The sequence below is a fragment of the Haemaphysalis longicornis genome, unplaced genomic scaffold (genome assembly GCF_048455015.1).
Source record: "Haemaphysalis longicornis isolate Haplotype H1 unplaced genomic scaffold, Haemaphysalis longicornis Haplotype H1 scaffold_2, whole genome shotgun sequence".
Taxonomy (NCBI): Eukaryota; Metazoa; Arthropoda; class Arachnida; order Ixodida; family Ixodidae; genus Haemaphysalis; species Haemaphysalis longicornis.
Window position 1 is genome coordinate 105,324,668 of NW_027526295.1, and position 13,699 is coordinate 105,338,366.

General features: G+C 50.0%; 1 protein-coding gene across 1 annotated transcript in view; it reads right to left on the reverse strand.

Annotated features, from left to right (window-relative positions):
• Positions 1-13,699, reverse strand: part of LOC144169092 (potassium/sodium hyperpolarization-activated cyclic nucleotide-gated channel 2-like) — a 132,533-nt gene that overhangs the window by 72,209 nt on the left and 46,625 nt on the right. The gene's annotated exons all lie outside the window — the stretch shown is intronic.

The following is a 13,699-nucleotide window of genomic DNA, read 5'->3' on the forward strand; positions in this document are numbered from 1 at the left end:
AGCGCCGCTGTCAGTCGCGTGAATAGGCGGCGCACGCTCACGCTTCATTTAGAATACAAAGACTGGACAACAGAACTCCAACACAGCTGTATTTTTCATACGGACAGCGACTACGGAACCCCGCGCTTAGCGAACCAACGACAATTATTCGCTCCAAGCGCACCGCGCCCAGCGTGTCACAAAGGTTGCTCGCGCCGGCACAGTTCGCGTCAGAAAGTTCGTTCAAAAGCGTAGAACTTCACGTACCTTTTCTCTCCATTTGAACCGTATTTCCGCATTGCGTGCTCTGCGGCACGAAGCTATGCTCCGGCATCGTAGTCCATCACCAAGAGCGGTCAATGTCCGCCTTCTATGTTTTGCTAATTGGTTTCGGTTTCAAACGACCGTACCAAAATGGCGGACCTAGTTACCGGAGTCGACGTGAGATGGCGGGGCGCATTTTGCATAGGGTCTATTGGGTCTGCACATTCGCCGGTCTACGCATTCCTAAGGAGTGACGTCATAGCCGCTGCAGATTCACTGGTGCCGGCGAGTGACTAGCTCTGCACCTCCTTTGCGCAGTAGCCAAGTCTGACGCTGCGCCGGAGCCGCTTGATAGGCGTTTCGCGCGGCTCCTGGACAGCCGTGCTGCGCATGCTCGAGGAGCAGTGACTGGACTGGACTGGACTGGACTGGACTGGACTGGACTGGACAGGACTAGACTGAACTGGACTGGATTGAATTGCATTGGATTGGACTGAACATCGTTTTAGCAGCAATAAGCATGATAATCAGCTAATCCTAGACAACCAGGAAACCTAAGAACAACCAGCCGAACCTTAGCTCACGCTACTTATATCCTGGCATAGCCGAAATTGGAAATCGTTTTAGCAGCAGTAAGAATTATAATCAGCTAATTGTAGACAACCAGGCAACCTAATAATAACCAGCGGAACCTTAGCTAACGCTACGAATATCCTGGCATAGCCGAGCTAAGCCAATACTAGTTTTTTTTATTGAACACAAGCATCACCATCAGTGCCGCAAAAAGATGACGGTTCGAAGCAAATTAGGGTTTTCGAAGGAACATTTCCGTTGACTACTGCTGCCACGCCCCACGAAACGAAATGGCACTTAGACGACGTTTCGTTCCCATGTATAGCACAAGGCTGGCATTTCCCGTTGCACCTGCACCATCTATTAATTCGCTTTGAATACTCTCGCTGTTCTCTTGAGGAACCACTAAAGAGAAAATCGCTGTTGGGCCTCGTGGCCTAGTATTAATATCGGATTCATACCCCAGCGGCTGAGGTTTCGAGTCGCAGTTGGTTAACCCTTTTTTACAGAGTCTAGTAATGCTTGAGATAAAAATGTTCTATCCCATTGTTTAGCTAAATAAGTGGTGTTTGGTACTGTTTAGGACAACTTCGGTGCGTACGGGGCGCAGCCAATCACGTTGTTTATCCCACCGCAAGTGCGAAGCCTGTGCCTACATGAGAACGGAAAGTCGCTTCTAAACACGACATTTCTTCCTCTATTTCTATCGTCCCCGCTGCTGCAGCCGGAGAAAGAAGAAACTCACCGCCACCCGCTCGCGCGTGCTGCTGCATGCCAGAGAAGAAGTAGAAAAAATCAGTACGGAAGCCCAACGCCGTGCAAAAGGCTATGGCAAAATCAGTCGGCAAGCAAGTAGGAAGCCCTGCGGAAACGCCAGCCGCATCCACGCTTTCATCAGAGGTCACGGAGGCGCAAGTCAGCGACTGGGCCCTGTCCACGACCACCAATGTGACCCCGAGCGGTCGGATCCGCGGCGTGCTCGTGGGCGTCAACTTGGTCATCCTGCTGCTGTCTCTCACCGTCCTCTGGAGCGCCATGTACTCCTCCCTGACCCGCCCTTCGCAGCCGACCACCTTCTTCGGGAGCCTCGTGAGCAATTCCTTGCTCTTCACCCTAGTCATGTACTTCGACGTCTTCCTGCTCATTCTCAGCTCAGTCTTCATCGTCGTCTCCCTATGCGGCATGGTGGGCGCGCTCCGGGAGAATCTCGGCATGCTCGACTACTACCGCTATCTGCTTGGCGCCCTCGTTCTCGTGAACAGCGCGACCGCCATTGCGGGCGCCCTGTTGCCGCGGCCGGCGCGTAACAGCCTCAAGGAGAGCTCGTACAAGCAGTTCATCGAGGCCTACCGGCACAGCGACGACTTTCAGCAAGTCGTCGACTCGCTGCAGAAGTCGATGCACTGCTGCGGCTTCTCGCAGGACAGCTTCCGTGACTGGAACCTGAACGAGTACTTCCGCTGCGACGTGGACAACCCGAGTAACCAGCGCTGTGCCGTGCCATCCTCGTGCTGCCGGTACAGAAGCCCGAATGCGAGCGAGTTGGCGGAGGAGGTGACCGTCCCGCGGTTCTGTGGCCACGGCGTGCTTCTCATGAGCGACGAGAACGCGTGGGAGTACGTGAACACGCGGAGTTGCGCCGACGCCCTGCTAAGTGTAGTTACGGACAACGTGGTCGCGCTCGTGGGCTTTGGCATGCTGCTGAACATGTTCCTGCTCTTCATGATCGTCACTACGGTCGTTCTGCAGGACCAGATCAAGGAGGTGAGGGCCATCTACGACGCCTACTACAAGGCGCTGTCCCAAGGCCAGGCGGGAATGGAGGAAAGCGGCATCCGCCTGCCCGAAAAGGCGGCCGCGGCGGCGCCGCCTGACGCCAAGGGCGCCTGCTTGTTCAACTGGGGCGAAACTGACAAGCCCGAGGCGGGGCCGTCGAAGGGTGCCGTCGACGCTGCCAAGACGCGTTCCAAGCGGTCCAAGCCTATTCTGCCTTCGCCGTGACGCCATCCGGCTGCAAGATCGCCGACTTGGATGCCCGCTGGGCGCACCGCTTGGCATCATGGCGAACTAAGCTCGATGCTTTTTAGGCACTCGCACGATAGAAGATATTCTTCATTTTCTGTGTCTTTTTGTGCTTTCGTAACAGTATTGCAAAATTGATTCGCATGATTTGAGCTACTCTAAATTCAGACTTCAGTTTTACGACAGATGCACGAGTGCACGTTGGAGACATTTTGCATTTTAGCTGGAGCGTTTTCAGTTATTTTACTTCATGTTTATATTGTGGGAACCTTCAAACGGCATAATAAATATGTTCTGCATTGAAACGGCTTTTATTCTTGGTTTTTAGGCAGAAATATTTTTTTGAGTGTCCAAACCGTTTTTGGAGTGTCCATACTGTTTTTGGAGTGTCGATTTTGGGGTGTCCATACAAAGAGGCCCGAGGTGTCCCTGTTACCCTCTCGGCAGACAAATTACTGTCTCTCAGTCTTCACAATACGCTACATAAAATTATCGAAGCCCAACGGGTATTGCAACCAGAGTGACTCGCGTGAAATGACGCTGGACGCCGTATTCTTCAAAGTCTTGGCCTCGATCACCTCGCCATCTGTGACACGTACATTGATATTTCCCCGGACAATCGAGACCAACTGGAAATCCGCAGCCTCCCTAGACACATGCACCCCATTCATAACGGGGAAAGGCGCCGAGCAAGAGCTCAGGGTTTGCACATACAACACTCCTCCAACACATGAGCTCCCTACGTGGACGCTGCAGAATACCCAGAACACGAAGCCATGGCGGCGATCGTAGTTGATTCAGCCCAACAAACACTATAGCCACCCTCTCCTTCCCTACTCAATTTCCAACCGCAGGCGAAGAAATGGCTACCGCTCTTACCATTATTTCCAGCCCTAAGGTTACTAGTGCAATAAGCGACTCCAAATCGGCCATTACCGATTACTTCAACGGGCGAGTTGCCCCCCGAACATTACGCCTACTCCGGCAGGCACGCGAACTCCCGAACCGAGAAATATACATCGTTAGAGCACCGGGCCACTCCGAACTACCAGGAAATGAATCGGCACACTAGGTTGCTCGAGAACTGATTATCCGAGAGCGCAGTGACGCTGCAGAATCTCCTCAATGGTTCTCCCATAGGGAGCGCCTCTTGACCTACCCATCGGTACTCTACCTTTACCGAATGCCCAGAGCCTGCGTCCCACCAGCCGACCTTTCCGTCTCCCGCCGCCACGCTATAGTATCGACCCAACCAACTTCAAACGACCACCTTTCCCACCCCTGCCCTTCTATAACTCACCAGCCTGAGCTGCACTCCAGCCAATGCCCTCTTTAACATAAATACGCAGACGTACCACATGTGATTTAGTCCTGAGAAAAAAAAACACTACAAACTATTAAAACCAACCCATTTTATTCCAAATTACAAACTAGGAGCAGTTGGAGGCCACGCTGCTCAGAACGAACCCTCTAGTCCAGGCCTCACTATCCCAGGTGGCCGAGGACGCCGCAGAGAACTATATTAATCCGGCCGTCGCTGGAACCACATTCATGTTGACCTGAAAACGATCCCACTCGTGGCAACAATAAAGCTTTTTTTTCTGATCTGCCTAATCTTCAAAGTCATTCCCGCCTATCCATAATGTCTGGGGTGACGACGTAACTAGTCTGTGCTTTTCAGAGTAGGACTAACAGATCCCGCAATGTGTCCAAACGGATGGTTTGGTCGCTCCGTAGGGTGTTTTCTTTAAGGGCATTTGTTCAGTATTATGGCGCATTGTTCTCGCTATGGCCTCTTCGTTGACATCTCATAAAAATTGCGCACGTTTTGTGCGACAGAAATGACTTGACTATCCAACGTGAAGAATGTTCCTTGCACGCTTTTCGCCACAGCTCTCTATGGGTTCCTAGATGAAGGTTAATATCCCATGAGCGCGCTGAGGGCAACAATCTCAAAGTCCCTCATCCCAAGTCAAGTTTTATCTCTTGCATGCCTGCCCCTTTCAAAGATGGGTCTGTGTTGTTAATTTCCATAATCGGCTGAGACACCGTGCTCTCTACCTTGTGGTCGGTACTTTGAGATCATGAGCCACGTCCTTCAAGGCACCATCGCTTCCCTCAGTTTCTTACTCCAGCTTATACGTGATAGAGAAGGCGCCGAGGCGTTAGATTTAACTTTCAACACCGTCGTTAAAAGGGCGTTGAGTCTTCGGAAACATCTAGATGCATCGAGGTACTCTAACGAACACCGATGTTGTGTGGATCTCGTGCAGTGCCATTTCTAAGCGAACGTGAGACGTATCCTAGCAACAGCGTATACTCTAGTTCATGAGAAAAGGAGGAATAGCTGCAATGTCTGAGGGGGTATAAATACCCTGGTGGGGAACGAGATAGGCATGGAGTGAGGGCATAATCGAAAAGATATTACGGTTCAAGGTAGGTTCAACCACTTGAATTGGTGGAGAGAATTGGTATATTTATGGTTCCGTGAATATGTAGTTCGTAGATTTCGTGAAGAGACTGGTGCTCAAGAACGTTTATGACATGAGTCGGTCCAGGTTGTCACACCAACTTGTATATACCACTGGTTAGAAAATATAAAATGAGAAAAAAAACTTCGAGGACATGTAAGCACTTGTTATGGACTGGGAACGCGAAAGTATGAATGTGCAGTTGTCCAAGGGCTCCGCATCGCTTTTCCGGAGGGCTTTGAAAATCTTGCGGCTGGGGACCTTTCGCAATCCGCTTCCGTCTAAAATTTTTCGAACTGTTTCAATCGATCTCTCACGCGCGGCGCCTTCATTCCTCCGTGTGATGGAAGAATTGGCAACGATGGCGAACAGAAAAATCCCCTCCGTCTAACGACAACGATGGTTGAAACTCGAAGCTTTCTTGTGTGCGAAAATCAAAGGGCGAAGGACCAAAGTGAAAGCAGCTGCAATCAAAATCAAAGCATCAACGATCAAAGTGGAATCCCCGTGAGAGTCGAATTCCAAGCTAAGACAACAGCAAACGAATCCTCACAAGAAAACGCCTTCATGGTCTACTTTTAATTAGTGCGTAAATACATCACTCATCATCTACCATGGTCACTGTCACCTCAGTGCTGAGGCCACGTCAAAATATAATTTATTTAGTGTAATAAATATTAAACAAGAGACACATGTTAGTTTATCTAGTTCGCACTAAATGGAACTAGCTGAAGAGCAAGTGAAGGTTTTTATTTCTTGATTTCAATACAGATGTGACACATTTCTCATATAGACAAACCAGAAAATTTTAAATAATCAAGTTTCACAAATAATCACACATTTCAATGAATTTTCAAAACTTTTCGCACTGATGCATGATGGTCTTTAAGCCAGTGATAAATTAGCAAGAGCCATACGAATGTTATCAAGTCAGTCCCCCGCTAGCGCTATTGAACTCCGCATGGTATAGAAACACTCCTCAGGAGAAAGCAGTTTAAGCTTGAGCTTGGTTCGTTGGCGTTAGCAAAAAAAAATATACCAAGAAAAACAACTGCCCGGGGCTAGGCGCCCGGCACAACCTTCGCGCAGTGGCCGTAGCAAATTAAACAACGAGCACGCGCCCCCGCACGGGGCACCTTGAGCAATCTTGGTGACGGTACTGGCGATACCGCGGACCCCGAGCCCCCAAACATACGCTGGATCCAACCGTGGCAATGTGTTTATAGGTGGAGGGTTAGAAACCACGAACGGTGGCCGTCGGAGCCCAGGTCAAGCTCCGGCGGATGGGCTCCCTGTCTGTCTACCAGGCAGGGAGCTCCGGGACCTCTTTGGCTACCAGGGTAAGGTCAAAGAAGAAAGTACCCCAGTCTCCCTGCTTTTCAATGTATCATATGGCATTTTCGAAACCCCCCCCCCAGACGTGATCGGCCCCCGAAAAGGGGCCGCACCGAAGTTTCCTTTCCACCCCTACCAACTATCAACGTTCCAAAACATGACAACTATCCCCGTTTTTTGGTCCTCGAATCAATAGACAAATCCAAACCCGTCTCCTCCCAATCTGTATTCCTCGTCTCCAAGTTCCTTGAAGGAATCATTGGCAAATCTTTCGAAGCGAAAAAACTACGAACAGGCGAAGTGTTGGTTGAAGTCAAGACGCAGCAGCAAGCCACAAATCTCCTGACCCAAACCCGCATGGCAGATCTGGACATCACTGTCACACCCCACCGCAGCCTCAACAGCTCGCAGGGGGTGATATCTCAGCGAGATCTGCTAAGTGAAACAGAGGCCGACCTTCTGGAAGGCCTGAAGGATCAGGGCGTAACAGGTGTCAGGAGAATCACCATCCGTCGCGACAATGTAGAAATACCAACAAAGCACGTAGTCTTAACATTCAGCAGTTCAAAACTTCCTGAGCACATCAATGCTGGTTTCATTAGGTGTGGTGTACGTCCGTACATACCTAACCCGCGCCGCTGCTACAAGTGCCAGCGGTTCGGGCACGCTACGACTTCTTGCCGCGGCAAACAGACCTGCGCAAAATGCGCCGCACACGACCACCCCACTGAAAATTGTGACTCCACCACCTTCACCTGCGCAAACTGTCAGGGGCCGCACGCGGCATGGTCCCGCAGCTGTGAGAAGTTTCACCAGGAGAAGAAGATAATTCACGTAAAAGTAACCGAGAACATCTCCTTCCCCGAGGCGCGAAAGAGGTTCGCCTCTTTCCCCCTGGGGAGGTACGCCGACGCAGCTCGCCGGGGGGCGGAGCGGCGTCTTGTTTCGGCGGGGACCCAGTACCGCGAGTCGGACTTGGTCCCGCCCCCGCCCCCCTCTGGGTTGCCTCAGGCAGCCCAACCCGCCTCCGCACCGCTCGCTGAGCCAGCAGCGGCTGTGGTGGCAACCACGTCTCGTGGGGATGCTGCTGCACCCACTGTTTCCTCCTCTCCACCGGCCCGAAGCGCCTGCGAGGGCCCGGAGGAGATGGAGCTGGAGGAAACCGCAGCAGTTCCCACCTCCGCCGCACCGCCTGTGCCACCCGGGGCGCTCCTGACGCCCTCGGCGGTCGCGGCCAAAACGAAGGGCACCGCAAAGGGTGCCCAGTCCAAGTCTAGGGGGCCCAGTCCGCTGGGCACCCCCTTGCCCTCAGATGACGACCTAGACGTCGAGCCGTTCCGGCATGCACCACAGCGGAAGGAACGGGCTCCGGCGTCCAGGTCAGTAGACAAAATGAAAAAGCCCCTTCCAAGAGTACAAGCCCCGAAAGCCGACACGTAAACACACACATACTCCAGTAGATCTAAACTTCAATAATGGGAAGAGAAAATATCATACAATGGAACTGCAGAGGCCTTCTTAAAAATCTTGATGATGTTTATGAGTTACTGCATTCCAATCAGGCAAGTGTCGTGTGTGTACAAGAAACACACTTAAATTCCAGACATACAAACTTTTTGAATAGTTACCAGGTATTTAGGAAGGACAGGGTTGGTGGAGGTACATCTTCCGGGGGTGTGGCCATCATTGCCCGAAAGTCCTTGGCGTGTCATTCTATCCTGTTACAGACCGTCCTTGAGGCTGTTGCCATTCGTACCATAATTTTCAATAGGCTAATAACTCTATGCTCAGTTTACATCCCTCCTGATTTCCAGCTCTTGAGCTCGGATTTCGAGGGCCTTATGGATCAGCTACCCACACCTTTCATTCTTTTAGGCGACCTCAACGCACATAACTCTCTTTGGGGCTCTGCTCGCACAGATGCCCGAGGTCGCCTTATCGAAAAATATCTAACATCTTCGGGAGCATGTCTATTCAATACAAACAAGCCTACATACCGTAATATAGGACACAATAGTTATTCACACCTCGATTTGGCGATTGGCTCTGCAGTACTCTTTCCATCTCTAGAATGGGACGTTGGCACTAACCCATATGGCAGTGACCACTTCCCAACCACATTAACATACTTAGGTAAAGGCCCGAGCAGTCCATCTTCCCATAACAGGTTCAATGAAGATAGAGCGAACTGGAGTACATTTACAGAAACATCTAAACTACACCACACATCCATTGAACACCTACACGTTGAAGAAGCTACCCAACTCCTCACGGCGCACATCCTCGACGCCGCTGAGAAGTCCATTCCCCACGCCTCTGGTGCTCCGCGCAATCAGAGGAGGCCGTGGTGGAATGAGGACTGTAGGCGGGCGCGAGAGGCCCAGAACAAGGCGTGGGGTATCCTTCGACGGTACCCCACGTCGGGCAACCTTATTTTGTTCAAACGGGCCAAGGCGTTAGGAAAACGTGTGCGCCGTGAGGCAAAACGAGAGAGTTGGCGCACCTTCCTTACATCTATTAACTCGTACACAGACACACACAAAGTCTGGACACGAATACGAAAACTAAAAGGACAACAGACACACAGCCTGCCCCTGGTTAGTACAACAGGGGACACACTGGAAGACCAGGCTAACACACTTGCACAACACTTTCAACACGTTTCCAGCTCTGCACACTACACAAACACTTTCCTGAGACATAAAACCACTTGTGAAAAGAAGTCCTTACATGATAATAACCGGTCAAAATCTGGTTACAACTCTGAATTTACTCTTTATGAGCTGAAGGCTGCCCTGAGCACATGTAAACCTTCAGCTCCAGGCGCAGATCAGATTACATACACAATGATACAACACCTACACCCAGATACTCTTGAAACACTCCTACACTTATACAACAACATATGGCTTTCGGGGCACATTCCGAAATCTTGGAGGGAGGCTATTGTAGTGGCGTTCTTGAAGGAGGGTAAGGACCCGTCTTCTCCCGCCAGTTACCGACCCATCGCCCTCACAAGCTGCCTGTGCAAGCTTCTCGAGAAGATGATTAACAGGAGACTCGTGTACTTCTTAGAATATAATGGTCTTCTCGAGAGCTGCCAGGCCGGCTTCAGGGTGGGGCGATCCACAAATGACCAACTCGTCGCCCTTGAGTCGTATATAAAGGATGCCTTTGTCCACAAACAGTTTTGTGCTACGGTCTTTTTTGATCTCGAGAAAGCCTACGATACCGCTTGGCGATACGGGATACTTTGCGACCTAAAAGCCTTCGGTGTCTCGGGAAATATGTTTAATACACTTCGTAGCTACCTGGCGGAGCGAACCTTTCGTGTGAGAGTTGGCACTGCCCTTTCAAATGTTTTCCTGCAGGAAAACGGCGTGCCTCAAGGCGGCGTTTTGAGCTGCACATTGTTCATTGTCAAGATGAACTCACTTCGAAAGGCGTTGCCACGAACCATTTCCTGTACAATATATGTAGATGATGTGCAAATTTCTTTTAAATCATGCAATATATCAATCTGCGAACGCCAAGTCCAGCTTGGTGTCAACAAACTAGCAGGCTGGGCAGATCAGAACGGTTTTAAGCTGAACCCAGTCAAGAGCACTTGTGTTGTGTTTTCCAAAAGGCGTGGGATCAGGCCAGATCCAGACATCAAACTGAATGGTATCTCGATTCCGGTCAAAAAAGAACACAAGTTCCTCGGTATAATTCTTGATGAAAAACTTTCCTTTATTTCTCATCTGAAACAACTAAAACAAAAATGTCTTAAAACAATGAATATCCTTAAGGTTCTCTCACACCAATCCTATGGTTCCGATAAAGAACTCCTGCTGCGCTTGTATACTGCTTTGGTTGGGTCTCGTTTGGACTATGGCAGTGTGGTATATGGGTCGGCGAGTAAAACAGCATTGCGAATGCTTGACCCAGTACTACACTTGGGGCTACGGCTTGCGTCGGGTGCTTTTCGCACTAGCCCTGTCGAGAGTCTATATGTTGAATGTAATAAGTGGAGCCTTGAGAACCAGCGAACGTACATGGACTTGCTTTATGCTTTTAAAATTTCATCTCAGAATAACCACCCTTTTTATCCTGTCCTTAACGATACATCCACATCTGTGCTGTTTGTAAATCGCCCGTCCATTACTCCGCCTTTTTCACTTCGAGCGAGAGATCGAGCCTCGGATCTGAGTGCTTCGTTTTTAGACGTGTACAGGTCATCCTCTTTAAACATTTTACCGCCTTGGCAAGTTCGCCCTGTGTCCTGTGACCTTTCTTTTATAAAGCTTGACAAAAATCGGGTACCGCGAGCTGCAATACTTCAGCACTTTCTTTCTTTGCAGTTCAAATACCCACGTGCTGAATTCTACAGTGACGCTTCTAAAACCTCCACTATGGTGTCGTGCGCTGCTCATGGTCCAAATTTCAATGCAGCCCGAACCATGAGCGTGCACACAACAATTTTTTCAGCAGAGGCGTACGGAATTTTACTGATTGTACGACACATCCTTGAAAATCAAATTCCCAATTCTATCATCTACACAGATTCTTTGAGTGTTGTTCGCGCATTATCATCGCATAAACCCCCCAAAAACCACATAATTAATCTTGTATTCAACACTATCATGTCGGTGTATGCGGAGAAGCATCGGCTGCTCCTCTGCTGGGTCCCAGGACACGCTGGGATCGCTGGGAACGAGTTGGCGGACGAGAGGGCCGGTGCTGCTGCACTCAGGAACACTGTCGACATAACAAGCGTACCATATACAGACCTCAAGCCTCACATAAAACAGCACCTGCGCAGAACATGGCAAACACACTGGGACGAACAGACAGACAACAAACTACACGTAATAAAGCCACACTTGGGACGGTACACAACTGACTCACACAACAGACACACAGAAGTCGCCTTGGCAAGGCTACGGATAGGGCACACCCATGCGACGCACTCGTATCTGCTGACGGGATCTCCTAGACCCCAGTGCGGCAGGTGCGAAGAGGCCCTATCCGTAGTGCACATACTAATCACATGCAAGGCACTTCACACAACACGACACAAACACTTCAGAGAACTCTACAGACAACATCTCCCCCTACATCCATCGTTTTTCCTAGGTGATGACGCCATTGTTTCCGTGAAACGTGTGTTTGAGTATTTGTCCGACGTCAAGTTTTTAAACCTCATTTCCTATCACGCATCATGAAATCTGGCCCTTTACACCAGCCATCCTCACTGTCTTTTATTGATTTTACTTTTGTTCTTGCTTATTGATTTCAGTGTCTAAGTTCTCACCTCTCATATTTAACCACTGTTTTGGCGCTCTTTGCCCTAGTTGGCCTTGCGCCATTAACATCCAACCATCATCATCATCAACGAGCACGCGCGAGCGCGCGCCTCGTGAGGAGCACCCGCCGTCGTCAAGGCTTGGGCGTGGGCTTGAGCCACGTGAGGAGCTCCCGTCCGTCGTCGTCGTCTTCGGTGCGGCGGACCCGTGGCGCGCCGGTCGCTCCAGGGCTCGTCCCCGTAGAGCCGGAGGCCGTTGTGCTTTTACGTAACGTTCGTGGTCGGTTGAGCGTGGGATTCCAGGGTGAGGTCGTTGAGACGGTGCTACGTAAGCAGGCTTGACTCGGTCGGCGGCGACGCCACTTTGGCGGCCGTTCTAGGGCATTTTGTTTGCTGCGTTGGAGCCTTTGCATAGTGAATGTTTCACAATTGGTGTACGTTTTCCTTTGCAGAAATTGCGTGTGCTTGTCGGTGCGGGTTATCACCCTCGCGGTTACTCGTCCCGAGATCGGCCACCTCGACGTAGGCTCTCCATTTCGGGAGTATGTCCTCAGCCAAAGCAGCGCGAGTCCTTGCCTTGTGAACGACGACTTGAAAATCGCGGGATGGCAATTTTTAGTCCGTTTCCAACGTGGCTTCGTTTGTAAATTACCAAAAACGCAGCCGAATTAGAATTACATTGAAATTTTTGTCTTGTGCATAGCCCTCATCACAGATATAAATATTCCATCGGTTAGTTGTGCGAGAATATGTTTGAAAATTTTTGTAACAGTCTTCAATTCCCCCACAAAAGAAGCACTGGACTTGCACCCAACGGCGCCATTGAACAGAGCACTGAAACTATCCTGAGGGAGGGAGGGGGCAGCACGGCAAGATATGGGTATCTGTGTATTTGCACTGCACTTGATGCTATACAGGTGCAAAGTGAGCCGACAAACCTTACGAATGCCTGTATAGGCTGTAACTGGCTGCGCACTGCTCTGCGGCAATAAAAGACATCTATAGATAGCCCGGCTGCATAGTAATGGATGTTTGTAAGCTGTGGCAGAAAAGAGCGCGCAGTGGATAAGGAGAGGCCTCGTACTACGTATCTCAAATGACAGGCGCTCCGCTGTGTATTTTGCGAGGTCAAGGTGTGAGCCGGTCTCTTCACAGCGAAGCTGTGTATAGCGACCCTCCGGCAGTGGTTGATGCCCGTATCTATGCGTCGCATCGACACGAAAGGAAATCTTGTCTCCAGTTTCTCGTGAATGTTCTGTAGCTCTCAGTCTAATGTATACATAGATTGGGAAAAAAATCACACTCAAATTGTCCACCAAGTAGTCTCTATCACTGCGCCGAGTTTCATTTTCTTGTGTTCACCAGAAAATGAAACTCGAATGAGTGTTGTACGCAGGTACATTGCAAATGAATTGCGCAAAGCTAGTAAAAAAATTCCCGTTACGCTTTGTTAGTTCACAGTTAAGTTGTAAACGTTACAGAATTCCCATCTGCGGTCAGTACACACGATCGTCTACGGAGGAGTCAATACATGGTCGTCCAAGGAGCGAGTTAACTATCCCGGAGAAATTAAATGACAATTAGCCTCTAAGATGACCCTAACCTCACGCCGGGTTCAATTTACTTTTCACAATTACGTAGTGCACAGCGAAGTTTTAAATATTGTGGAATTCCCGTCTGCTGTCTATAAATGGGGTTGTAGGGGAGAGAAACTAACTGCCCCATGCTTGAAACTAGACAGCCACAAATTACAAACAAACGTGTTTTG